Raw genomic sequence first — 26,261 nt, 5'->3', positions numbered from 1 at the left:
CTTAAACAATTCATGTAATCATAATACAACATCTAACCATCCATTAACCATGTTTTCCACATATTCATGCATTCTAATTTCAAGTACAACTCATATGCATTGCTTTCACTACTTACTTTGGGGCATTTTGTCCCCTTTTATTAATTGCTCTTTTTCTTTTCTTTTTCTCTCTCTTTTTCTTCTTTTTCTTCTTTTTATTATTATTATTATTATTTTTTCTTTTGTTTTTCTCAATGCATATGATTAATTTATTGAATGCATGAACATGTCCTATTTCTTTCACATTTTCATAAAGATATATAACACCCAATTCTTAAACCTAACATTTTCAAACCCACTTTTTCCACACTTAAATCATAATTATTTTCATTAGTCTAAGCTAACTAAGGATTCAAATTAAGGACATTATTATTTTTTCGCTTAGAGTTAGTGATGAGCTAAAGTAAAGAACAAAGGGATAAAATAGGCTCAACATTGGTTTGCAAGGGATAATGAAAGGTAAGGCCATATGGGTATGTAAGCTTAGTGAAACAAAGACCTCAATCATGTAAGTGCATGCATACATTAAACCATGGAAATATAGAATTAAGCAAGAAAAGATCACAATTTTAGAGAGAAAAACACACATCAAAAAATAAAATATTGGTTGGTAAAATGCAACCAATTCAAATAGGCTCAAAAATCTCGCAGGTTTTGTGTGTTCGAGCTCTAAACCATGTTCCAGTATAATATTTCTTCAAACAAGTGTAATATTAAATTTTATTCAAATTAGTGAAATGCTCTAAAAGGTTTCTTGAAAAAGAAAATATTACTTCAACCAAGTGGTAAAATATGCAAAAATCAAACAAACATGCAAATGCAACAACTAATCTACAAAGAAAATTTAAACATTGGTGTTTGAGACAAGAAAGTACTAACCCATGGAGATCGGTATCGACCTCCCCACACTTAAAGATTGCACCGTCCTTGGTGCATGCTGAGATGTGCAGGTGGACGGGTTGCTCCAATTGACCCTTGTAGATGGAGGCGCCTTAGTTGGAGATCTCTTAGTTCCTTTCCTTGCTGGTGTCTTGTCAGTGGCCTTCTCTTTTCCTTTCTTGGTACCCATGCCTAAGGAAGAAGAAAAAGAAAGAGTGTGAAATATAGAAAACTAAGACCGGAAGGGAGGAAATTCCAAGTGATAAGGAATGCCAAAGGAAAGATGATAGTCCATCTACATGGTAGCTACAACATGTAGGTAAGACAAAAATAAAGATTAAAAAGGGCAATTCAAAATAATTAGATGCAAGAGGGTAAAACATGCAAATAATAGGCATGAGAAGCATAGCTCAAGCATCAAGTAATAAATGTGCCAAATTAAAGAGCATGTGTAATGATGACAATTGTGAATGATAATCCCAAATACATTGGGTGTGCAAGTTAAAATAGGGATGAAAATAATGTAATCCAAATGTATATGAGAGCCATAAGTAAATGTTAATTGTCAAATCTCTTCTCCGAGTAGCCACGTGCTCAAATAAAATAAGGCACTTATCCAAATAAAACTCCAACACCAATGAGAATAATGCAATGAATGAAATATGCAAATAAATGAAGTAAAATAAAATGAGAGGGAAAAGGGATGAGAAGAAGAAAAAGAAAGTGAGAAAGGAGAGAGAAGGAAGAAATTAGGATTAGAAAAGAGAAGATAAGAAAATTGGCACCAATCTGGATAGGTTGTGCACGCTGGCGACGCGGTCGCGTGGGTGACGCAGTCGCATGGTGCGCGATAAGGTTGGGTGACGCGGACGCGTGGGGCACGCGATCGCGTGACTTGATTTGTGTTAGTAGCGCGAGTGCAGCCTCGCGGTCGCACAACTTTCTGTTCAACTCTCAGTATTGCCAAAATCCAGGGTGATGCGATCGTGTGGTCGACGCGATCGCGCGGGTGGCCTTATTTCCAATGTGACGCGGACGCGTGGGTGACGCGTTCGCGTGGCAGGGCTTGTGCTACTAGCACGGGTCCAGCCCAATTCCATCTCAACTTTCTGCCATACACCCTTTTTTCGCCGATTTCAGGTAACGCAGCTACGTGGGTGATGCGGTTGCGTGGGAGGCCATTATTCCCATATGACGCGGTCGCGTCAGCGACACGGTCGCGTGGGGTGATTTGTGCCATTGGCACACCTCCAGCGCTTCTCCTGCGAAACTCTCTGTTTATATTAATATTGTCTCCCATCTCCTTGCGACGCGGACGCGTCGCTGATGCAGCTGCGTCGCGTGCTCGCTCTCTTTTTTTTTTTTTTTGTAATCTAAAAAATGCAGAATGCAGTGTTAATATGAATGTGATGCAAAACTCCAGGTTCAATATAACAAAATAAAATAAAATTCAAAAACAAATAAAACTAAATAAAAATGAAAAAGGACGATCATACCATGGTGGGTTGTCTCCCACCTAGCACTTTTAGTTAAAGTCCTTAAGTTGGACATTTGATGAGCTTCCTATTATGGTGGCTTATGCTTGAATTCATCCAGGAATCCCCACCAGTGTTTGTGATTCCAGTAACCTCCGGGGTCCCAAACTAAGCATGTAAAGCCCTTAAGAAGCTTCAAACAGATTCTTAGGCTCCCGGGATAACAAGTGTCAAAGCAGATTCCAGGATCCCAAATCTTGCTTTTACACCCATCCATGTCGGGATCTGTATTTTTCCAACTCGGTGATAAGTGATTTGAATTCTCACTGTAGCTACCAAACAGCGTCCTAGACCCATTCAGTTGAGCTTTACACCAACCTTTGCATTTAAACTTTGAGCACACAACCATGTTGAACCTTGCTTGACAATTCTTGTCACTGGCTATCTTCCTCTTACTCTTAATGCCACAAAGAGCTCTAAGTTGACCATCCGTCTCCAGTAGCCCATATTCAGGTGGGATTAGAAAGCTATGGGATATGAATTTTACCCACTTGAATGTTGTGAAGGATGATGGCAACTTAGGGGGAGGTATTTTTAATGAAATTGCAAGCTCCACTCCCTTGTGCTCTTTTCTGATAACTACCACTTCTTTGCAAGCTTCTTCAATTTCAACCTCTTCCTCTTGGTAGCTCTCTATCAATTCAATCTCCTCTTCATTGCTTTCCAAGGGCATGGGAGGTTGTGCTTCTTCTTCTTGAATCTCCATCTCTTGATCAACCTCTTCTAAGTCTTCAACTATGATATGCTTTGGAGGTTGTACACCCTCCTCAGCATCAATTTCAGTCTCGGAAGGAGGCTCTATGACTGGACTTTCCCATGGAGGTTCTGCATCTCCTAAGTCTTCAACCACTTCTTCTTCTTCTTGAACAATGACAGCTTCTTCTACTTGTTCTAGTACGAATTCATTCTCTGTCTTGTCCACTGGGGTTTCTGGTATCTCCTTCACGCTATGCTCTTCACTAGACTGTCCACATGGGGCTGTGGCTGATCCTTGTGTATTTAAGCATCTAGAAGCCCATTGAATTAATACTTGCCCCAGTTGTTGAACGGTTGCCTGAAATTTAATTACTGTTTCCCTTAGGCGATCCTCTGCTTCTCAGGTTGCCGGACTTGGACATGATACAAAAGAAAGTGGTGGTGGTTGGGAGTGATTGGATTGGAATTGGGGTGGTTCTATATATGGTTCATATGGCTCATAAGGTGGTTGGTATGGTGGTTGAGGGTTAGGGTCTTATGGAGGTGAATGGCGGAAAAGGGGCTTGTGAGTATGGTGGTCCAAAGTCATGTTGAGGAAAGGGTTCATAGGCATATGGTGGTGGTTGTTGATAGTCCATTGGAGGTGGTTGTTGCCATGAGGGTTGATCAAATCCTTGTGGCTCCTCCCATCTTTGATTGTTCCAACCTTGATGCCTGTTCTCATTGTAATTTCTTCTTCCTGCAACATTATTGTAACCACGCTCATAGCCAAAGGGGTGAGAGTTCATGTAACAAATAAAAAAATAAAAACAAATTTAAATTAAAAGGTTATTTAAATTTTGAATTTGAAAATTAAATTTTGAAATTTGATTTTTGAAATAAGATAAGATAAGATAAAAATTTTAAAAATAAAAATCTGAAATTTTTTTTTTCGAAAAAATTAATTAAAAATATTTTTGAATTTAATGAAGAAAGAGAAAAACAATAAAATGACACCAAATTTCAAATTTTTAGATCAAAATGAAGAAAACAAATAAGAACAGCTTGAAGGTCAAGATGAACGCGAAGAACAACTTGAAGATCAAGATGAACACTAAGAACAAATTTAAAAAAAAAAATTTTTATAACTAAATAAAAACAAATAACCTCTTAATTTATGAAAAAGCAAAAATAAAAACAAAAATAAAAACAAATAAACAAGCAAAAATCAAAAAAATATTTACAATAACCAATAATAAGGCACACATTTGCAATTCCCCGGCAACGGTGCCATTTTGACGTTAAGATTTTTGCCAGTAAAGAATGTCATAAAAACAGTCGCGTTGTAGATATAGTCTCTAAACCGACAAAAATCCCTTCGTACAAACGTTTTGGTTGTCACAAGTAACAAACCCCTTTGAAATTGATAACCGAGTATTCAAACCTCGGGTCGTCTTCTCAAGGAATTGCAGGGAAGTATGTTCTTATTATTGGTTATGAGTTTGTAAATTGGGGTTTAGGAAGTAAGGTGGGAATATGTTATATGACAAATAAAATAAAATAATAATAATAAAATAAAATCTCTTGGCAAGGTATAAGAACTGGAGGTCCTATCCTTATCAATTGTGATGAAATTTGGATTTTAATCTCACTTTGTTAACCTCTAACTATGAAGGTAGATCAAGTGGATTAATCAGCTTAATCCTCAGGTCCTAGTCAATTCCGATGGAAAGACTAGAGTTATTGGAGCAACTTCCAATTTCAACCACTCCTTTATTTGACAGCTCAAGCGTTACCAATTACTTAACCAAAGCCAAAAGGAAGAAAATATCTAAATTAAATAGCATCAATATAAATAAAGCAAAGCAAAATTAAATCTGAAAATTCCTCAAATTATATTAATAAAAGCAATCCAATCTAACATGAAAGATTTATGAATCAAATGGGCAACATAAGTAATTAACAAATAAAAGTATTAGAGTATCTAAAAGTAGAAGAGAAATAATAACTGAAGAACATTGAACTTGGGATTGAAAGTCAATCTAAAACTAAGAGAAATCCTAAATCCTAATCCTAAGAGAGAGGAGATAACCTCTCTCTCTAAAAAACTACATCTACTCCTAAAATTGTGAATATGAAAGCCTTCTTATGAATAGATGCATTCCTCCACTTTATAGACTCTAATATGTGTTTTTTGGGCCGAGAACTGGGTCAGAAACAGCCCAGAAATCGCTGGTCTCGAATTTAAATGCGCTGATTTCCGTCACTGCGACGTGGCCGCATGGATCATGCGGTCGCGTCACCTAGCGTCAGGGGAACTATAGCATATTATATATCAAATCGAAGCCCCAGACGTTAGCTTTCCAACACAACTAGAACCGCGTCGTTTGGACCTCTGTAGCCAAAGTTATAGCCCTTTGAGTGCAGAGAGGTCAGGCTGGACAGCTTAGCAATTTCTCCAACTTCTTGCATTCCTTCCACTTTTGCATGCTTTCTTCCCATTCTCCAAGCCATTCCTGCCTTATAATATCTGAAAACACTTAACACACATATCAAGGCATCTAATGGTAATAATAGAGGATTAATAATAAGCAAATATTAGTCCAAAGAAGCATGTTTTCAATTAAAGCACATAATTAGGAAGGAAATATAAAACCATGCAAATAGTATGAATAAGTGGGTAAAGAGTTAATAAAAACCACTCAATTGAGCACAAGATAAACCATGAAATAGTTGTTTATCAAACACCAAAATCAAAGACCAAGGGACTTTAACTGCAACTACCCCAACTTCAAAAACCAGCATAAAAACCACTTTCACAACAACAACCATCACGCACCACCCCAATGCACACAATCCCAACCCCATCATACCTCACAACTCGCCCAAAACGACTCTCATCAACCATCACAGTTGACACAACCACAACCAACTCTAAACTTTCAAAGAATCTATGTTCTAGAAATGATGATGGAGAGATTCGTGAAAGCTCAAGAGATGGCAATAATAGAACAGGAAGAAGCAAGAAAAAAACAAAAAATGATAAGCAGAAACCAAGAAGCCTCACTCAAAAAAATTGAGAGGCAAATGGAACAACTGGCTAAGAACCTTGCAGAAACAAGCGAGCGGATGGCAAATATGTCTCTCAGGGCCACCGAAGACGACCCAAAGAACAGCGAAAAAGCTGCTAGGTTGAAAAAAGGGAAAGCAGTCATGGAGGAAGGTGAGAGGGCTACAGGAAAAGAAACAATCATCAAGGAAAAGCCCACAGTAAGAGGAGGAAACCAAAGGCAACAGAAGCCTCAACTTCCATGATCAGAGGATGAAGGATGTCAAGCTAATGAGAATAAAAGAGCGCTTGTTGGGAGGCAACCCAACGTGAGGTAGTTATCTTTTCATAGCGAGTTTAATAAAAAAGGGTCAATTAGTTTTGTCTATACTGCAACGAGCTAAGTTTGGTGTTACACACCAAAACAATGTAAGGGAGAACGAAGGATTCTAAGTTTGGTGTTCCACCAAAATTTTATCATAAAACGCATTCTCACTTTCTGCATAATGCTAGCTTCAAGCATTTAGATAAACTAGTTAACTATTCTGTTATTTCCTAAGTTTTCAGTTTTATTGCTTTTGAAAAAGAAAAAAGAGTTTCACACATGGTTAATCTGATGCATGAGAACCATTGGCAAGGTACTAAGTTTGGTGTTCCCACACCAAAGTAAGTTCAAAGTCCCACAAATAAATCATGCATGCTAACCATTTTTTTTAAGTGCTTGGAGAACAAGCAACTTTCAATATCACTGCAGAGCACCATACAAACTTTTGGAAAGATTAAGCATCATCAATCAAAGAGATGAAAGAGGAATGTGAAGACCAGCAATGATGATGATGAGGAGGAGGACAGCAAGTAAATTTCAAAAGGTTGTATTGTTCAGTGACTATTTTATATCAGATACTGCTATGATTGAAAGTGATATAATACCCCTGCCTGTCTGCATAGTATAGTTTTTCTGTAATTCAATAACTAAGATGCTTGATTATTCACAACACTACACTTTTCAAACTGGCGTGCACTCAAGATTTCAAAAAAAAAAAAGGCACCACATGATAGTTCTTTGAAAAGAAGGATTGAGGAATTAAACCATTTTGAGGCAAGCAAAAGATTAGGAGAAGTGGTGGTTCTAGTTGTATAATTATGTATTGAGGTTGCATGCTTATGAAAACTTGCCTGGGAGCTCATAGGCAGGACATAGAGTTCAAAGAAGTATTGTGGAGATTCTCAAACATTTATTGATCCAAGAAGCAGCAAACAAAAGAAAGAAAACACAAAAATGAAAGAACATGGCCCAAGGCTCTGAGCATCAATTACTAGGCAGAAAAGAAGGAAGAAACAAAAACTCAAAGAGTTGTTATCCTAGTAAATGCTTGTGGTCGAATTGTGTCAAAGAGAGAGGCTTGAGCAAGTAAATCCTTAGGGGTGCTTTAACACCTAATACCTTAAAACCAACTGGTTTAGGAGTATTGATTGAAAGCTTATCTAAAAAGCCGCTTTGAGACATGACACTTAGAGTCAAGGCCAAGATATAGAAATCATAAGCTGCTTCAAGGTGATTACCTATAGAGAGATCTCCATGATATCATTTGGATGAAAGTCCTAAGACCTAAGACTTCCAAGATATAGGGACTAGTAAGCACTGAAGCCCTTGCATGAGCATATAATTTAGAGTTCACCCCACTGTCACTTAATCACTTCACTCACAGGAAATTACAAGTTATTCTTCAATCCATCCTGATGGAAATAACTTTTGAGCATAATTATCTTCTTGCTTGAGGACAAGCAAGTTTTAAGTTTGGTGTTGTGATGACAAGTCATCTTAGCCTAATTTTACTAGTCTTTTTCTTTGATTTTCAATAGGTTTTATGCACTTTCTTGGGTCACAAGTAAGCCATTTGGGTGGAATTTCATGTTTCCTTAAATTCAATCAACCATGGATGAATTGATGCATTTTCATGAGTTTTGTGCCATAATTGCTTAGATGACAAGAAAAAGAATAACTCTCATGATTAAAAATGAGGCACAAACGAATTATACCACCATAGAGAAAGAACTCTTGGAAATTGTATATGCATTTGACAAATTTAGACAATACATGACTAGTTCAAAAGTTGTAATGTATACTGATCATGCTGCTCTCAAGTATCTCATGTCTAAACAGGATTCCAAGCCAAGACCTATCAGGTGGGTGCTGTTGCTACAAGAATTTGACATTGAAGTGAGAGATAGGAAAGGAAGTGAAAACCAAGTTACAGACCATTTATCAAGATTACCACAAGAGATCAGCCAAGATACACCACAACTAGTGAATGAGAAGTTCCCAGATGAACATCTTCTTCAAGTCCAACAAGCACCTTGGTTTGCTGATATCGGAAACTACAAGGTTGGAAGGAAGATTCCCCAAGAATTCACCAGGCAACAACTGAGAAAGCTGCTTAATGAAGCCAAGAAATTTTTGTGGGATGAGCCCTTCCTATTCAAGAGATTTCCAGATGGAATGATCAAAAGGCGTATTCCTGAAAATGAGATGAGAGGCATACTGTAGCATTATCATGGTTCAGCGTATGGTAGACACTTTAAGCCAGAAAGAACAACTGCTAAAGTACTTCAAAGTGGATTTTATTGGCCAACTATATTCAAAGATGCCAGAGAATTTTTGCACCAATGAAATGAATGTCAAAGAGCTGGAGGGCTAACAAAGAGGAATAAAATGCCTCAAAGCTTCTTTTTGGAAGTGGAACTATTTAATCTCTGGGGTATAGATTTCATGGGGCCCTTTTCCCCTTCCTATTCCTTTAAATACATTCTGGTAGCAGTGGAATATGTCTCCAAGTGGGTAGAAGCCATAGCAACAACTGCTTGTGATGCACCAATAGTCCTTCAATTTCTTAAGAGACACATCTTCACTAGATATGGGGTGCCTAAGGGTCTTATTAGTGATGATGGTAGCCACTTTTGTAATAAACACATGAGAAAGTTGCTCCATAACTATGGGGTAATTCATAAGTGGCCACACCATACCACCCTCAAACTAATGGGCAAGCTAAATTGGAAAATAGGGAGCCAAAGAGAATCTTGGAGAAGACAGTAGGAATCACTAGAAAAGACTGGGCAAGAAAATTGGATGATGCTCTATGGGCATATAGAACAGAATTCAAAACTCTAATTAGAAAGTCACCCTTTCAGCTAATCTATGGCAAATCACCTTCCTATTGAGCTCGAACATGAAGCTTTATGGGCCACTAAGCTTCTCAATATTGACTCTCAAACAGCAGGAGAGAAAAGGCTCTTGTAACTCAATGAGCAGGATGAGTTTAGATTGGAAGCTTATGAGAATGCTAAGATATACAAGGAGAGAGCTAAAAGATGGCATGACAAGAAGATCACAAGAAAAGAATTTGAGCGAGGGCAACATGTGTTATTGTACAACTCTAGGCTCAAAATTTTTCATGGGAAACTCAAGTCTAAATGGACTGGCCCTTATCTGGTGACCAAAGTTTCTCCATATGGAAGCCTTGAACTTCTAAATAAAGCTACAAAGGACACATTCATAGCAAATGGTCACAGAGTTAACATTATCTGGGAGGATCTTGGAACAAAGAAGAGAGCATCCATGAGCTGGGATGAACAAGAATGAAGGATGTCAAGCTAGTGACAATAAAAGAGCGCTTGTTGAGAGGCAACCCAACTAGGGGTAGTTTTCTTTTTCTAGCTATTTCAATAGAAGAGTTAAGTAAGTTTATCTGTATTGCAAGGAGCTAAGTTTGGTGTTACACACCAAAACAATTTAAGGGTGAATGTAGGATGGTAAGTTTAGTGTTCCACAAAAAATTTCATTAAAAACACATTTCAACCCTCTGGATAAATGGTCACTGGCTCCAAACAATCAGGGAAGCTACATAACCATTGTTTGCTTTCTAGTTCATAGTTGTTTTATTTAATAAATGCACAAGGTTTCATGTGTGTGTTAATCTGCTGCATAAGAGACATTGGCAAGGAACTAAGTTTGGTGTTCACACACCAAAGTAAGTTCAAAAGCCTACAATCAATCATGCATGCTAACCATCTTTCAAGTGCTTGGGGAACAAGCAGCTTCTAACAACTTTGCAAGAATTCAATCAATCTCTTGGAATAACTAGGCACCATCATCCAAGGACACAAAGAAGAAGACAAAGCTATGGATGATGATGATAAAGGGAGAGCTAGGAGACATCACCAAGAGGTTGTTGGTGCACGAAATTGTGATCCTTAACAATGGCGCCAAAAATTTGGTGCTCGGAACGTAATTCACACACTTTGTCACAACTTCGCACAACTAACCAGCAAGTGCACTGGGTCGTCCAAGTAATAAACCTTACGTGAGTAAGGGTCGATCCCACGGAGATTGTCAGCTTAAAGCAAGCTATGGTCACCTTGTATATCTCAGTCAGGCGGATTCAAATGGTTATAGAGTTTTAATAATTAAAAGACAAATAAAACGTAAAATAAAGATAGAGATACTTATGTAATTCATTGGTGAGAATTTCAGATAAGTGTATAGAGATGCTTTCGTTCCCCCTGAACCTCTGCTTTCCTGCTGTCTTCATCCAATCCTTCATACTCCTTTCCATGGCAAGCTTTGTGTAGGGCATCACCATTGTCAATGGCTACTTTCCATCCTCTCAGTGAAAATGGTCCAAGATGCACTGTCACCGCACGGCTATTCATCTTTCGGTTCTCGATCATACTTGAATAGGATTCAGTAATCCTTTTGCGTCTGTCACTACGCGCAGCACTCGCGAGTTTGAAGCTCGTCACAGCCATCCCTTCCTGGATCCTACTCGGAATACCACAGACAAGGTTTAGACTTTCCAGATCTCAAGAATGGCCGCCAATAATTCTAGCCTATACCACGAAGACTCTGACCTCACGATCAGAAGGCTAAGAGATACACATTCAAGCTTGTTTGCATGTAGAACGGAAGTGTTCATCAGGCACGCGTTCATAAGTGAGAATGATGATGAGCGTCACATAATCATCACATTCATCATGTTCTTGTGTGCGAATGGATATCTTAGAGAAGAAATAGGCTTGAATTGAATAGAAAAATAGTAGTATTTTGCATTAATTCATAAGGAACAGCAGAGCTCCACACCTTAATCTATGGTGTGTAGAAACTTTACCATTGAAAATACATAAGAACAAGGTCTAGGCATGGCCGAATGGCCAGCCCCCATAAATGTCTAAGATTGCATAAGACTAATCAAAGATCAGCCCCCAAAGACTCTGAATACAATAGTAAAAAGTTCTATCTATACTAAACTAGTTACTAGGGTTACAGAAATGAGTAAATGATGCAGAAATCTACTTTCGGGGCTCACTTGGTGTGTGCTTGGGCTGAAAATTGAAGCTTACACGTGTAGAGGTCTTTCTTGGAGTTAAACGCCAGTTTGTAACCTGTTTTTGGCGTTTAACTCTGCTTTGCAACCTGTTTCTGGCGTTTAACTCCAGAATAGGGCAGAGAGCTGGCGTTGAACGCCAGTTTGCATCATCTAAACTCGAGCAAAGTATGGACTATTATATATTGCTGGAAAGCCCTGGATGTCTACCTTTCAACGCAATTGAGAGCGCACCATTTGGACTTCTGTAGCTCCAGAAAATCCACTTGAGTGCAGGGAGGTCAGAATCCAACAGCATCTGCAGTCCTTCTTCAACCTCTGAATCTGATTTTTGCTCAAGTCCCTCAATTTCAGCCAGAAATTACCTGAAATCACAGAAAAACACACAAACTCATAGTAAAGTCCAGAAATGTGAATTTTATTTAAAAGCTAATAAAAATATACTAAAAACTAACTAAATCATACTAAAAACTATGTAAAAATAATACCAAAAAGCGTATAAATTATCCACTCATCAGTTGTATTGTTACTTAATTCCCTCTGATTTGAAATGCTTTAGTTGGAAGTCTAAATGTACCCCTGCTGATTAGTCTAAGTTGTTTGCAATCTGTTTTGTTTACTGTCCTTTTATTCTACAATTAAGTGGTCAAGCTGGAATGTCTTCCTCATTTGCATTTGCTTGAATTTATGTCTTGTTTCCTTTTGCATAAATAAAATAAAGTGTTAAAACAGAAAATGAAATTGTCCAATTTGATAGGAATGAGAATAAAGTTCAGTGGTGGTATATGCTAGATTGTTCAAGTAAGCTCACTAATAAAGAAGAAGGGTAGAGTATTCTTTTTAAGTCTGAACTTAGAACTATCTGTGAAATCTTGGTAAAAGACTCTTGGAGAAAGAAAGAGTAAGAAGGAAAGGAAGAAAATGAAACTAGACCCCAACGGCTTGGACCTTAAGATATATGCCTGTGGTGCTATTGTACTGGGATCTGCTTGGACAAGTAGGTTCTGATGAGTATTTTAAAACTTGGTAACTTTGATTAACTAATCCGGGATTACCAACCGAAAGTCTACTATCAAGAGCAGCCTAGCTACAAGGTATTTAGCAATCCAAAGAGGTGCTGGGCACCAATGGTCTTAAGAACAAATTGTAAGCCAAGTGTCTGTGGTGGGTATGTGTTGATTGAAAAACAAAGCTAAAAAGCTACTACAACACATAACACTTAGCTGCAAATAAAAGTGTAAGCCTCTCAACAGAAGAAAAACAAAAAAAATTGAACATCAAGGATCAATAAATAAAGGTTTTCACAGTAGCACCTTAGTTAGCACTTAAAGGATATCTCAAACCTGAAAACTAATAAAAGTAGAGCTTCAATTACAGTCTGCATGAAACCCCATGCACCTAGACTGAGTGCTCTCAAATAAGAACAAATATGTTTTTCTGTTTTCTTACATCTTTCTACTACTTGCTTGGGGACAAGCAAGATTTAAGTTTGGTGTTGTGATGACAAGTCATGTTGTGCATATTTTCTTAGCAATTTTTACTTGTTTTCATTAGGTTTCATGCATTTCTTAGGCAATAAGTAAGTGATTGGATTGGAATTTTATGCTTGTATGGATTCAATCAAACATTATGACTTTTGTGCATTATCACAAAATTTATGCAAGAATTATGTGATTATTATGAATGATGCAAAATTTTATGATTTTAGCAAGGCCTTGATTGCATGTTTGGTTGATGACAGATGAAAAGATGCAAGGAAGAAACAGAGAGAGAAGCAGGGCAGAGGAATGCTACGTTCATTTGGAGAACGTTACGTTCTCTAGCTTCTGAGCTGCGACGCATACGTGTACAAGACGCGCACACGTAGAACATGGATTTTGGAAGATCCACGCGTACACGTGGGTGTGATTAACATTCGTTACAAAAGAATGCTACGTTCGCTTTCAAAGAATGCCTGCAACAATTTCAAAATCTGAAACTCAACTTTGGCCATCGACATCTATGAATAAGGGACGCGTACGCGTGGGTGTAGAATCTTTGAAGAAGCACGCATACGCGTGGATGGCGCGGAAGTGGGGAGTTGATAATTTGACTTCAACGCGTACGCATGAAAGACGCGTACATGTGGGGTAGCGTTCTTGGCTTCTCAAAGAGAACGCTACCAAGGGATGCGAAAGCGTGTATCACGCGTACACGTGACAAGGTTTGCAGAGAGAAACGACGTGCACGCATAGGTGATGCGTACGCGTCGCTAGAGCCAAAATAAAGAACGACGTACACGCGTGAGAGACACGTACGCGTCGATGAATGAACGCTGTGCTCTCTTTGAGAATGCTACGTTCTCCTGAAGCTGCATGGAAATACCAATACAGACCCATTCTGACTTGCTTCAAAAAAAGGTCTGATGCTAGGGCATCTTGGCCAGTTTCACTGACCTTTTCTTTACTGTTTTTAGGGTAGTTTCATGCATTTCTTTAGGAAATAAACTAGTTTTGCGTAGATATTCACCTACACCTTGATTCAAGCATACATTGTGCATTTTACATTATTTCATGAGAATTTTGCATGAATTTAGTGACAAATTGTATGCTGCATTACCCATGACTTGGACTAGAACTTTGATGCACTCTGTTGCTTGATTTTAGGACCAAAGGAAGCAAGGAAAAGGAGGCAACTTGCAAGGTTAATGAGAAAAGTGATTGCCAATAATACTCTCAAAGCCATCATTTCCCACGTTAAGAGTCACGTTAACTAAGTTAACGTGCACTCTAACGTGGAGAAGGGAAGTTGAGCCAACGTTAGTGACACTTAACATTGTCACTAACGTTGGCAAACACTCATGAGTGGCCACGTTAGAGCCCACGTTAACTAGTTAACCTAGTTAACGTGGCCTCTAACGTTAAAGGGGGAAGAGAAGCCAACGTTAGTGACATTCAACATTGTCACTAACGTTGGCCTAAGGATGCAACACACCACGTTAACTCCCACGTTAACTTGGTTAACGTGGGAGCTAACGTGAGAAGTGAGAGTTGTCGACAACGTTAGTGACACTCAACATTGTCACTAACGTTGGAAGCAACCACACAACCCCCCAAGGAGCCACGTTAACGTGGAAGCTAACGATGAGGAATGAATGATGAGCCAACGTTAGTGACACTCAACATTGTCACTAACGTTGGGATGGCTAAGAATGGCCACGTTAGAAGCCACGTTAACCTAGTTAACGTAGACTCTAACGTGAGATCTAGGGGCACATTGGAACGTTAGTGACAATGTTGAGTGTCACTAATGTTCTCGAAGTTTGGCAAGGCCACGTTAGAAGCCACGTTAACCTAGTTAACACGGGCTTTAACGTGAAGCAAATAGGGGCACACTGGAACGTTAGTGACAATGTTGAGTGTCACTAACGTTCTCGAAGTTTGGCAAGGCCATGTTAGAAGCCACGTTAACCTAGTTAACGTGGGCTCTAACGTGAGGCAAAGGGGTACATTGGAACGTTAGTGAAAATGTTAAGTGTCACTAACGTTCTCGAACTTATACTTTCACTGAATATTAACACCCCTAATGTCCTGAGCTAAAGTCTCTGCCCACTTAGTACTTTCTCTCTGCAAGTAAAGCCAAGCCCAAATGAAGAAAAGAACTGCTTCAAACTCAAGATCCAAAGGCCCAAGACTTGAAAAGCAAACTAGAAGATGAGAAGAGTAGTATATATAGGAGTAGCTTTGAATTGTTAAAGGGAGTTCGGAAAGTTGGAAAAAGAGAATTACTCTCTGTATTTTACTTTCTCTGCAATTTCTAGTTCTATCATGTATTCTCCATCTTTATTTTCAGTTTCAAGAGCTATGAACAACTAAACCCCTTTCATTGGGTTAGGGAGCTCTGTTGTAATTTGATGGATCAATACTAATTTTCATTATTCTTCTTCTATCTTTTCTCTTGATTTTACTTGAAAGCTTTCGATCTTCATCCCATTGAGTAGTTATCTTGGAAGAGAAGCTATTCAAACTTGGATCTCTTTTGAACCTTGAAAGAGGAATGAAGAGATCAAGCTAGAAATGCTTTCTCATGCTGGACCAAATTGGGTTTGGATGGGTATGTGACTATAACCCTCTCAATACTTGATTTGGGAAATGCATGTGGTATAATCAGTGACCATACTTCATCTCTTCTCATGAGCAATTGACCAAGGAATTGGCTATTGATCAAGATTTGAGAGATTGAATTGCAAGAAATTGTAATTCAATCACTTAAGATTGCCAAGGAGATCAATGAGTGCATTGATTGAGGAAGAGATGAAAATGAACTTGATCCGGAGAATTGCAACATCTCCTAAGCCCAATGAACTCCCCATCTCTGATCTTACCCATTCTCTTTAATTTCTGCCATTTACTTTTATGAGCAAATCCCCCATTCCCATTTACAATTCTGCAATTTATTTTCAGTCATTTACTTCCAGTCCTTTAATTCTAGCATTTACTTTTATGTTATTTACATTCCCGCCATTTTATTTTCTGTAACTCTCAACCCAAATTCTTGATTCGTTCAACTAGAACATTCTTCTAATTAAAGTTGCTTGATCAATCAATCCCTGTGGGATTCGACATCACTCTATTGTGAGTTTTTACTTGACGACAAATTCGGTACACTTGCCAAAAGGAGATTTGTTGAGAGACAAGTTTTCCGTGCATCAAGGTCAAAAAGCCCAATCCAAGAACTTGAAGACTAAATAGGAAAGTGTATAGATAGAGGAGAATTTGATTTTAATTAGCGGGTTAGCTAGCAGATCGGGAAACTCTGCACTGAATTTCATTTTCATTTTCCTTCTGTTCTTCATGTTCTGCATTTTTTTTCTTTTTTGTTTTGTACTAGAGCAATGATGAACTAAACCCCAACTTCATTAGGAGGAGGAGCTCTATTATAATTCCAATGAATCAATGAAATTCTTCTTCTTCTCAATTTATTTGTGTAGCTATAGGATAACTTCTATTTTGATTGTGAATTTCTCACTCCGGAAGGGGGTTAAATTCCATTGAATACTTGTGTGAGCCTTGCAAGAGGAATCACTTGTATTAGAATTGGAGCTCTATCCTTCACTACTCTCTTGATCAACACCATTCGGGAGGAATTGAGATCCTGAGAGTTAGTGTGGCTTATGGATGAAAGACATGCACTCAACCTCTTCTCATGACAATTAGATCAAGAAATTGGCAAGATTGATTGTGATTAGAGAGATTGGATTACCAAGGAATTGGGATCCAATCAATTTTAATCTGCTATAGATCTACCCATATGATTGAGAAAGGAGTTGAGATCTATTTGATTTATGAAGGATTATGATATCTCCAATCCCTGATGAATCACTTTCTTTGAATTTCTTCAACTTAGATCTCTCTAATTTCACTGCAATTTACGTTGTTCATTTCTGTTTTGAGTCCCAACACCCAATTCCCTTTATAATTCACGAAGTTTAAGCTTCCTTGCCATTTAAGTTTCTGCACTTTTACTTTTCTGTACTTTAAGATTCAGCTATTTACATTCCTTGCAATTTAAGATTTAGTCCTTTTAAATTTCTTGCACTTTAAGTTTCAGTTATTTAAGCTTCCTGCCAATTACCTTCCAAGTTCTTTACAATCGGCATTTAGATTTCTTGTAATTTACTTTCTGTTAAGCCAAATTTCAGTCAATTCATCAATATTAGCTTAACTAAATTCATCACCATACTAAAGTTTCTTAATCCATCAATCCCGGTGGGATCGACCTCACTTTCGTGAGTTTTACTACTTGTGGGATCGACCTCACTTTCTGTTAGTTTGTGTGGAATCAATTTTCCCTAATCAGGAACCCCCTTGGTGGTGTTCAACGCCAGCTCCTTGCCCTTCATTGGGCGTTGAACACTCAGGGTGCTCCCTTGGTGGCGTTCAATGCCAGGACTCTATTCCTCATTCGGCATTGAACCCCCAGGGTACCTCCCTGGTGGCGTTTAACGCCAGGTCTTTGATGACTTGCATCATCTACCCTTCTTTCTTGCATAAAAAAGACCATAAAAGAGCATAAATCTCATTTGCTCAGTACAATTCATGCATTATTTGATGGATATTATGATACATTACTTTGAGATGAGTTGTGCTGAATTTCAGGTGAAACAGGCATAAAAAATGGGTAGAAGACAACCAGAAGCTGGGCGTGTGAAACTGGCATGCCACTTGGGAGAAAACGCCACAAAAATGCACTGGCGTGGTACGCCAGGAGCTAGGCGTGGCATGCCAGTATTGAATTCAGGGGAAAACTCTAAGCATGCATGTGGGCGTGGCATGCCAGGGATTGGGCATGGCACGCCAGGTTGGGCGTGGCACGCCTAACCCATCAGCCACTATGGGCGTGCCACTTGAGTAAAGGGGCGTGGCACGCCAACTGACCACTCCAGGAAGAAACTTCACTATGGCATGCCACTTGGTATCGAAGGCGTGGCACGCTAGCTCCAAGAAGTCACTTAGGCATGCCACTCAAGAACCCAGGCGTTGCATGCCATGCTTGAGGAGTTCACAAATGTATGGGCGTGCCACTTGAGCAGCATGGCGTGGCACGCTAGTACAATAATCCAGAGAAGGGGCTGAAGGCAATTGAGGACTGGGCGTGCCACCTGAGGTCGAAGGCGTGGCACGATAACCTCTCAATCTCACTTAGGTGTGCCACTTGAGCAACCAGGCGTGGCACGCCAGTGAACAAAGAGACCAAAGCAAGGGCTGGGTGTGCTACTTGGTGTCGAATGCGTGGCACACCAACCCAAGCATCTCACATGGCGTGCCACTTGAAGGCTGAGGCGTAGCACGCCAGCTGCTGGAACCAAGGCAAAATCACGGGCGTGGCATGCCAGCCTCTAGGCGTGGCACGCTGGTATAAATTTCCAGAGAGGGTGAAGAAGGCCAAATACATGAGGCGTGCCACTTGGTGTCGAAGGCATGGCACGCCATCCACTATTCCTCACTTGGACGTGCCACTTGGATCGCAGGCGTGGCACGCCAGTGTCATTCAGAGAGCAAAGAAGCATTGGGGCCTGCCACTTGAGTTCGTGGCGTGGCACGCCAAACAGAGGACCATTTATTCACAAAGGGGCGTGGCACGCCAGACCCTGGGCGCACCACGCTAGTTCAACTTTCCAGAGAAGCTTGGCCAAGCATACAGCAAGGGCGTGGCACGCCAGACCCTGGGCATGCCACGCTAGTTCAAGTTTCCAGAGGCAAAGAGAAATAAAAAAAGGCTAGGGTGTGCCACTTGAGCTCGAAGGCGTGGCACGCCAAGGTTGTTAGTGAAGACGAGCGTGCCACTTGAAGGGGTGGGCGTGGCATGCCAAGCTAGAATTGAAGAGCACGTGACACACCACTGGAGCGCCAACCACACGCCAGCTGGGAAGTCACGCTTATTGAGCTTCTTTTCCCTCCAAAATGTAATTTTCCTTTTTCATTTTTTAATTCTTTTATTTTTATTAGGAGTAGTATAAATACCCCCAAGGAGTACTAAAGAGGGGGTTAAGCAGTTAGTTTTAGATCTACTTTTACACTTCACTTTTGAGTACTTTTCTTTGAGCTATGAGTAGCTAACTTCCCTCTCATTGAGAGAGGGATCTCTGTTGTACTTGATGGATTGATAATAGTGAAATTCTTCTTCTCTTCATCTTCTCTTTGATTTGCTAGAAAGAATTTTGTTCTTAATGCTTAGTGTTCAATTATCTTCGAAAAGAGATTAAATGCAAAATGGGTTTCATGGGAACCTTGGGAAAGGAAACATGAAACCATGCTTGAAATCCCTTCTCACACTTGAGTAGAATCTGGGTTTTGGTGTTTGGATATGTGACATATAATCCTCCCTCTACTTGGACCTATGATGGTGTGTGGTATAATCAGGGACCAAGCATATCTCTCTTCATGAGCAATTAGACCAAGGAATTGGCTGTTGATCAAGATCTGAGAGATTAGGTCACCAAGGGATTGGGGCTCAATCAATCATGATTGCCAAGAGGTCAATGAGTTGCATGATTGAAGAGGATATAGGCTAGATTTGATCCAAAGAGACAACATCTCCTGATCTCAATGAATTTCCCCATTCTTATCTATCCCTTTTCTTTATAGCTTAATTTTACATTCAGCAATTCTCCATTCCCATTTACATTCAAGTCAATTATGATTCTGCACTTTACATTCTGCCATTTCCATTTCTGCACTTTATTGCTTTTCTTTATATTCTAGCCATTTACGTTTATGTCATTTATAATTCTATAAATTCACAATCTATTTGTTCCGCTTGACTAATTCATCAATCAATTAAAACTGCTTGAATTTGCCAATCTCTGTGGATACGATCCCACTCCACTGTGGGTTATTACTTGAAGATAATATTTGGTGCGCTTGCCAAAGAACGGATTTACCAATTTTTCGAATGGGGTGTGAAGTCGACTCCTCAAGTTTTATGGCGCCGTTGCCGGAGATTGGCTTAAATTTGACAGTGATTAAATTGATTGGAGAACTAGATTAAGCAATTTAAATTCCTTGTTATTTTATTTTCTTTTATTTAGCATCTTTTATTCTTTTCTTCTATCTCTACTCAGAGTTTTATTTCTTTCTTCTTTGATTATTTTAGTTATTCATCATCCATATTTTCAATCTTCTAACTGTTCGATTAATTGCATCAACAAAGCTAACCACTAATCTCAACAAGATTTTTCATACTGCACTTATTCTCTGCTGGTTATTTGCCAATTGTATGACAGATAGAAGAGGAGAGACTTCATCTCCCTTTGATAGTGAAATTGAGATGACCCTCCTTAGGCGAAGAAGAGAAGCAAGAGGCAAAGGCATAATTGGAGAGGAACTAGTGGAGAAAAATCTAGAAACCACCATGGAAGAAGAAGCACATAACCATGTTGAAGAGGAAGCTGGCAATCATGTTGGGTAAGAAAGGAGAGTCTTAGGCTCCTACATCAACCCAAACCTAGGAAATTGTGGCAGCAGTATCTTAAAGCCAACAATTCATGCTAATAATTTTGACCTGAAGCCTCAACTCATCACACTTGTTCAGAATAATTGCTCATATGGAGAAAGTGCCCAAGAAGACCCTAATCAACATCTCAACACATTCTTGAGGATATGTGATACTGTAAAGTCCAATGGGGTACCCCCTGACATCTACAAACTACTCTTGTTCCCTTTCTCACTCAGAGATAAGGCAGCAAAGTGGTTGAAATCATTTCTCAAGGATAGCCTAACTACATGGGAGGAGGTCGTGAACAAATTCCTTGCAAGATTTTACCCTCTACAAAGAATCAACAGGCTGAGAGCTGAGGTGTAAACCTTCAAACAACAAGATGGAGAAACACTCTATGAGGCATGGGAGAGATTCAAAGATCTGACAAGAAGATGCCCACCAGAAATGTTCAATGAGTGGGTACAACTACATATCTTCTATGAGGGGTATCCTATGAATCAAAGAAGGCCGTGGATCATTCTTCAGGAGGCTCACTCAACAAAAAAAAAATCATTGAAGAAGCCATAGATGTCATTGAGACTATAGCTGAATATTAGTATTTCTATGCTTCAGAAAGGACTCAGAAGAAAGGAGTGCTAGAACTAAACTCTGTAGATTCCTTGTTAGCTCAGAACAAGGCAATTGCAGCTCAAATAGCAGCCTTAACCAAGAGGATGGAGGCCAATCAAGCCTCAGTCTTTCAAGACCAAACTCCTCAACAAGAAGGGAATGCACCAGAATCTAAAGGTGACTGGGAACAAGCTAATTATGTGAATAACTCATCCAGACCACCATATGACCCACACTCTAAGACATACAACCCAGGTTGGAAGAACCACCAAAATTTTGGGTGGGAAAACCAACAAAACCACAACCAGGACCACAACAAAACTTATCCATCAAATCAGCATTCCACCCACAATCCCAACCATCAAACAGGGAACCATAAACCCTACTAACTCACAAAACACATCATACCATAGCAACCAACCCATACACAACAACCTCAATCAAGACACACCACCCTCAACTATGCAACCTTGTGAAATCAAGAGCAACTTTGAAAGGATGGAGGCCGCAATAGCACAACTATCATCATAGATTACAGGGGCAGTCTCCACCCTCATGGACAGACAAGCACAAACTGAAAGAACGATAGATGCTAATCTAGAAGAATACAGGTCAAATCTGAAAAATCAAGGCGTAGCAATCTCAAAGTTGGAAGCACAAGTGGGATTTTATCCAAGCAAATCCCACTTTCCACACACACATTTCCCAGTGACACCATGGCTAATCCAAGAGGGGAATGCAAGGCCATTACACTAAGAAGTGGAAAGGTTGTGGAGGAAGGAACCCCAAACAAAGACAACCATGAAGAAGAAGTTGCTGAAAAGTATGGGAATAAGGATGAAGAAGAGATCCCTGCTCCACCTCCACCAAAACTAGTCTTGAAGCCTTATGTGCCAAAAGCACCATACCCACAAAGACTGGGAAAAGGTGGGAAGGATGGCCAATTCTCTAAGTTCCTAGAGATCTTCAAGAAGCTCCAAATCAACATACCATTTGCTGAGGCATTAGAACAAATACCACTCTGTGCCAAATTTTTGAAGGAGCTTATAACAAGAAAGAGGAACTGGGAGGCAAAAGAGACCATAGTATTGACTGAGAAATGCAGCGTCATCATACAGAAGAAGCTGCCTCAAAAGCTGAAAGACCCAGGGAGCTTTCAAATCCCCTACATCATAGTGGATATCACTACTGAGAAAGCTTTGTGTGACTTGGGAGCTAGTATAAATCTCATGTCCCTAACCATGATGAGAAGGATGAAGATTGAGGAAGTTAAGCCAACAAGAATGGCACTTCAATTGGCTGACAGAACATTTAAGTTTCTACATGGGGTGGTGGAAGACTTGCTAGTGAAAGTGGGGAATTTCATTTTCCCTGCTGATTTCGTTGTGCTGGACATGGAAGAAGAGGCCAACACGTCAATCATCCTAGGAAGGCCATTTCTAGCTACTGCTGAAGCCATCATTGATGTGCAAAAAGGAGAACTAGTCTTGAAATTGCATGAAGAGAAAATGGTCTTCAACGTCTTTAAAGCAATGAGTTACCCCAAATAATCCATAGGAGAATGCATGCTGGTAGACACCATGGAACAGATAGTTCAAGGAGTCTTGGAAGAAGAACAATGTGAAGGAACCATTGAGATGGAACAAGCACCAGATGGAGAACCACCACAAGAAACCATGAGATATTCAATCATGCCAACTACCATAGACAACAAAGATGCAGAGGCACCAAAACTAGAGCTGAAACCCTTACCACCCAGTTTAAAATATGCATATTTGGGTGCCAACAACACTCACCCAGTGATCATAAATTCAAGTTTGAGTAAGGAACAGGAAGAGGAGCTTATCCAAGTGCTGAGACAACACAAGGATGCCATAGGCTAGACACTTGCAGATTTAAAAATGATCAACCCTTTAATGTGCATGCACAAAATCCTACTTGAAGAAGATGCCAAACCTTCAAGGTAGTAAAAAAGGAGGCTGAACCCAACTATGAATGAAGTGGTTCAGAAAGAAGTGTTGAAATTGTGGCAAGCAGGGGTGATCTACCCCATCTCAGACAGCCCTTGGGTAAGCCCGGTGTAAGTAGTCCCAAAGAAGGGAGGGATCATTGTTGTGGTAAATGAGAAGAATGAATTGATACCCACAAGGATAGTGACTGGATGGTGTATGTGCATCAACTACCGGAAACTCAATGAAGCCACCCGGAAAGATCACTTTCCCCTACCTTTCATGGACCAGATGCTTGAAAGATTGGCAGGACATGAGTATTATTGCTTCCTGGATGGGTATTCGGGCTACAATCAAATTGTTGTAGACACCAAGGATCAAGAAAAAACTTCATTTATTTGTCCATATGGTGTCTTTGCTTATAGGAGAATGCCCTTTAGATTGTGCAATGCACCTGCAACATTGCAAAGGTGCATGCTCTCCATTTTTTCAGACATGATTGAGAAGTTCATAGAAATATTCATGGACGACTTTTCTGTATTTGGGAACTCATATTTTGATTGCCTATTCCATCTTGCTCTTGTGCTAAAAAGGTGCCAAGAAATCAACCCGGTTTCGAACTGGGAGAAGTGCCATTTTATGGTAACTGAAGGGGTGGTTCTTGGTCACAAGATCTCAAAAGATGGCATAGAAGTGAACAAGGAAAAAGTGGAAGTAATTGAGAAATTACCTCCACTTTGCAATGTCAAAGCAATCAGAAGTTTTTTGGGACACGCTGGGTTCTATAGGAGGTTTATCAAAGATTTTTCAAGGATTGCAAAACCCCTTAGTAACCTACTTGTCTCAAATACTCCCTTTGTTTTTGATAGAGAATGCATGGTAGCCTTTGCTGAACTTAAGAAGAAACTCTCCTCTGCACCTATTATAGCACCACAAAACTGGGATCTTCCCTTTGAACTAATGTGTGATGCATCTGATTTTGTTGTTGGTGCTGTTCTAGGACAGAGGAAAGACAAGCTAGTACATGTTATTTACTATGCTAGCAAGGTCCTTAATGAGAATCAAAGGAACTATACCACCACGGAGAAAGAACTTTTAGCCATAGTTTTTGTTTTTGATAAGTTTAGATCATATCTTATTGGCTCAAAAGTAATTGTGTTCACTGATCATGCAGCACTCAAAAACTTGCTTACCAAACAAGAATCTAAGCCCAGACTAATAAGATAGATTCTGCTGCTCCAAGAATTTGACATTGAGATTAAAGATAGAAGCGGAGCAGAGAACAAGGTAGCTGACCACCTCTCAAGGATCCCACAAGAAGAAGAAATGCATCAAGTAGCAGTAAATGAGAGCTTTCCTGATGAACAATTGATGATGATTCGAGTAGCCCCTTGGTTTGCAGACATAGCTAACTTCAAGGCTATTGGAGAACTACCAACTAACATCAATAAGCACATGAGGAGGAAGCTAATCAAGGATGCCAAACACTACATCTGGGATGACCCCTATTTGTTCAAGAAGTGTGTTGATAGAATCCTAAGAAGGTGTATATCCTATGAAGAAGGGCAGGAAGTATTATGGCAGTGCCATGGATCTGCATATGGAGGTCATTTCAGTGGAGAAAGAACAGCAACAAAAGTGCTTCAATCTGGATTTTACTGGCCAACAATGTTTAAGGATGCTAAGGAATTGGTGTCAAGGTATGATGAATGCCAAAGAGCTGGTAATCTAACCAAGAGAAATGAAATGCCACAGCAATTCATACTAGAGCTGAAATTATTTGATGTATGGGGGATTGAGTTCATGGGATCCTTCCCAACCTCCTACTCAAATAGCTACATATTGGTGGCTGTTGATTATGTCTCAAGGTGGGTAGAAGCCATAGCCACTGCAACAAATGACAACAAAATTGTGATAAGCTTCTTGAGAAGGAACAACTTCAGCAGATTTGGAGTTTCCAGAGCTCTCATTAGTGATGGAGGGATACACTTCTATAACAAACAACTTGAGACACTCCTTCTCAAATATGGAGTCAAGCACAAAGTGGTAACTCCATACCACCTATAGACCAACGGGCAAGCTGAAATTTCTAACAGAGAGCTAAAACGAATCCTTGAAAAAACTGTTGGAAGCTCAAGAAAAGATTGGTCTAAGAAGATAGATGATGCACTATGGGCCTACAGGATAGCCTATAAGAATCCCATTGGGATGTCTCCATACCAACAGGTATATGGCAAGGCTTATCACTTACCAGTTGAACTTGAGCATAGAGCATTTTGGGCTCTAAAAATGTTAAACTATGATGAGCAAGCTGCTACAGAAAAGAGATTAATGCAACTCAATGAGTTGGAGGAGTGTAGAAATCAAGCATATGAGAATGCAAAAATCTACAAAGAGAACACAAAAAGGTGGGATGACCAAAAGATAGCAAGAAAGGAGTTCTCTGAAGGACAGAAGGTGCTACTCTATAACTCAAGACTCAAGTTCTTCCCGGGGAAACTTAAGTCTCGATGGTCAGGACCTTTCACCATACTCAAGGTGTTTTCCTATGGTCATGTAGAGCTCATGGAGGACAAGACTCAGAGAATTTTTACTATCAATGGCTATAGACTCAAACACTACTTGGGAGGCTCCTTAGAGGAGCAGAGAGTAAGCTACAAGCTCAACTAAAGATGAAGGAATGTCAAGCTAGTGACAATAAAGAAGCGTTAGTTGGGAGGCACCCCAACACCTTATCCTTTTTGAATTATTGCTTTTCTTAGAAGTAGTTTAAAATCTATTGCTTTAGATAGTTTAATTTTCAGTCTCACATTTATGTTACATTACCAAATTAGGATTAGATTGCAATAGTAGGTTAGAAAGTTTGATATTAGCTTTAGTAGTTAGAATATTCTTACACTCTTCTATTTCTCTCTATTCTGGAATTGCAACTTGATGAAGGCATGACCAATGATGAGTAAATGGGCTGAGAACTTGCTAAATTGCTAAGTTTGGTGTGGCCATTCACCCACTTAATCTAGGCTTACAACCAATTAGTAGCATGATTTTGAAGAGTAAGTCAAGAGGTTAAGTTTGGTGTGGCCACCACCAAAGATCACCTAGCAAGCGCAAGTTACCCAATTTGAAAGCACTTAATGTTTTGGGTAAGAACATGAACGTGGTCTAA

Source organism: Arachis hypogaea, chromosome 19 (genome assembly GCF_003086295.3).
Source record: "Arachis hypogaea cultivar Tifrunner chromosome 19, arahy.Tifrunner.gnm2.J5K5, whole genome shotgun sequence".
In the NCBI taxonomy this organism is placed as follows: Eukaryota; Viridiplantae; Streptophyta; class Magnoliopsida; order Fabales; family Fabaceae; genus Arachis; species Arachis hypogaea.
The sequence above is the reverse complement of the archived record's forward strand: the minus strand, read 5'-3'. Positions refer to the sequence as shown.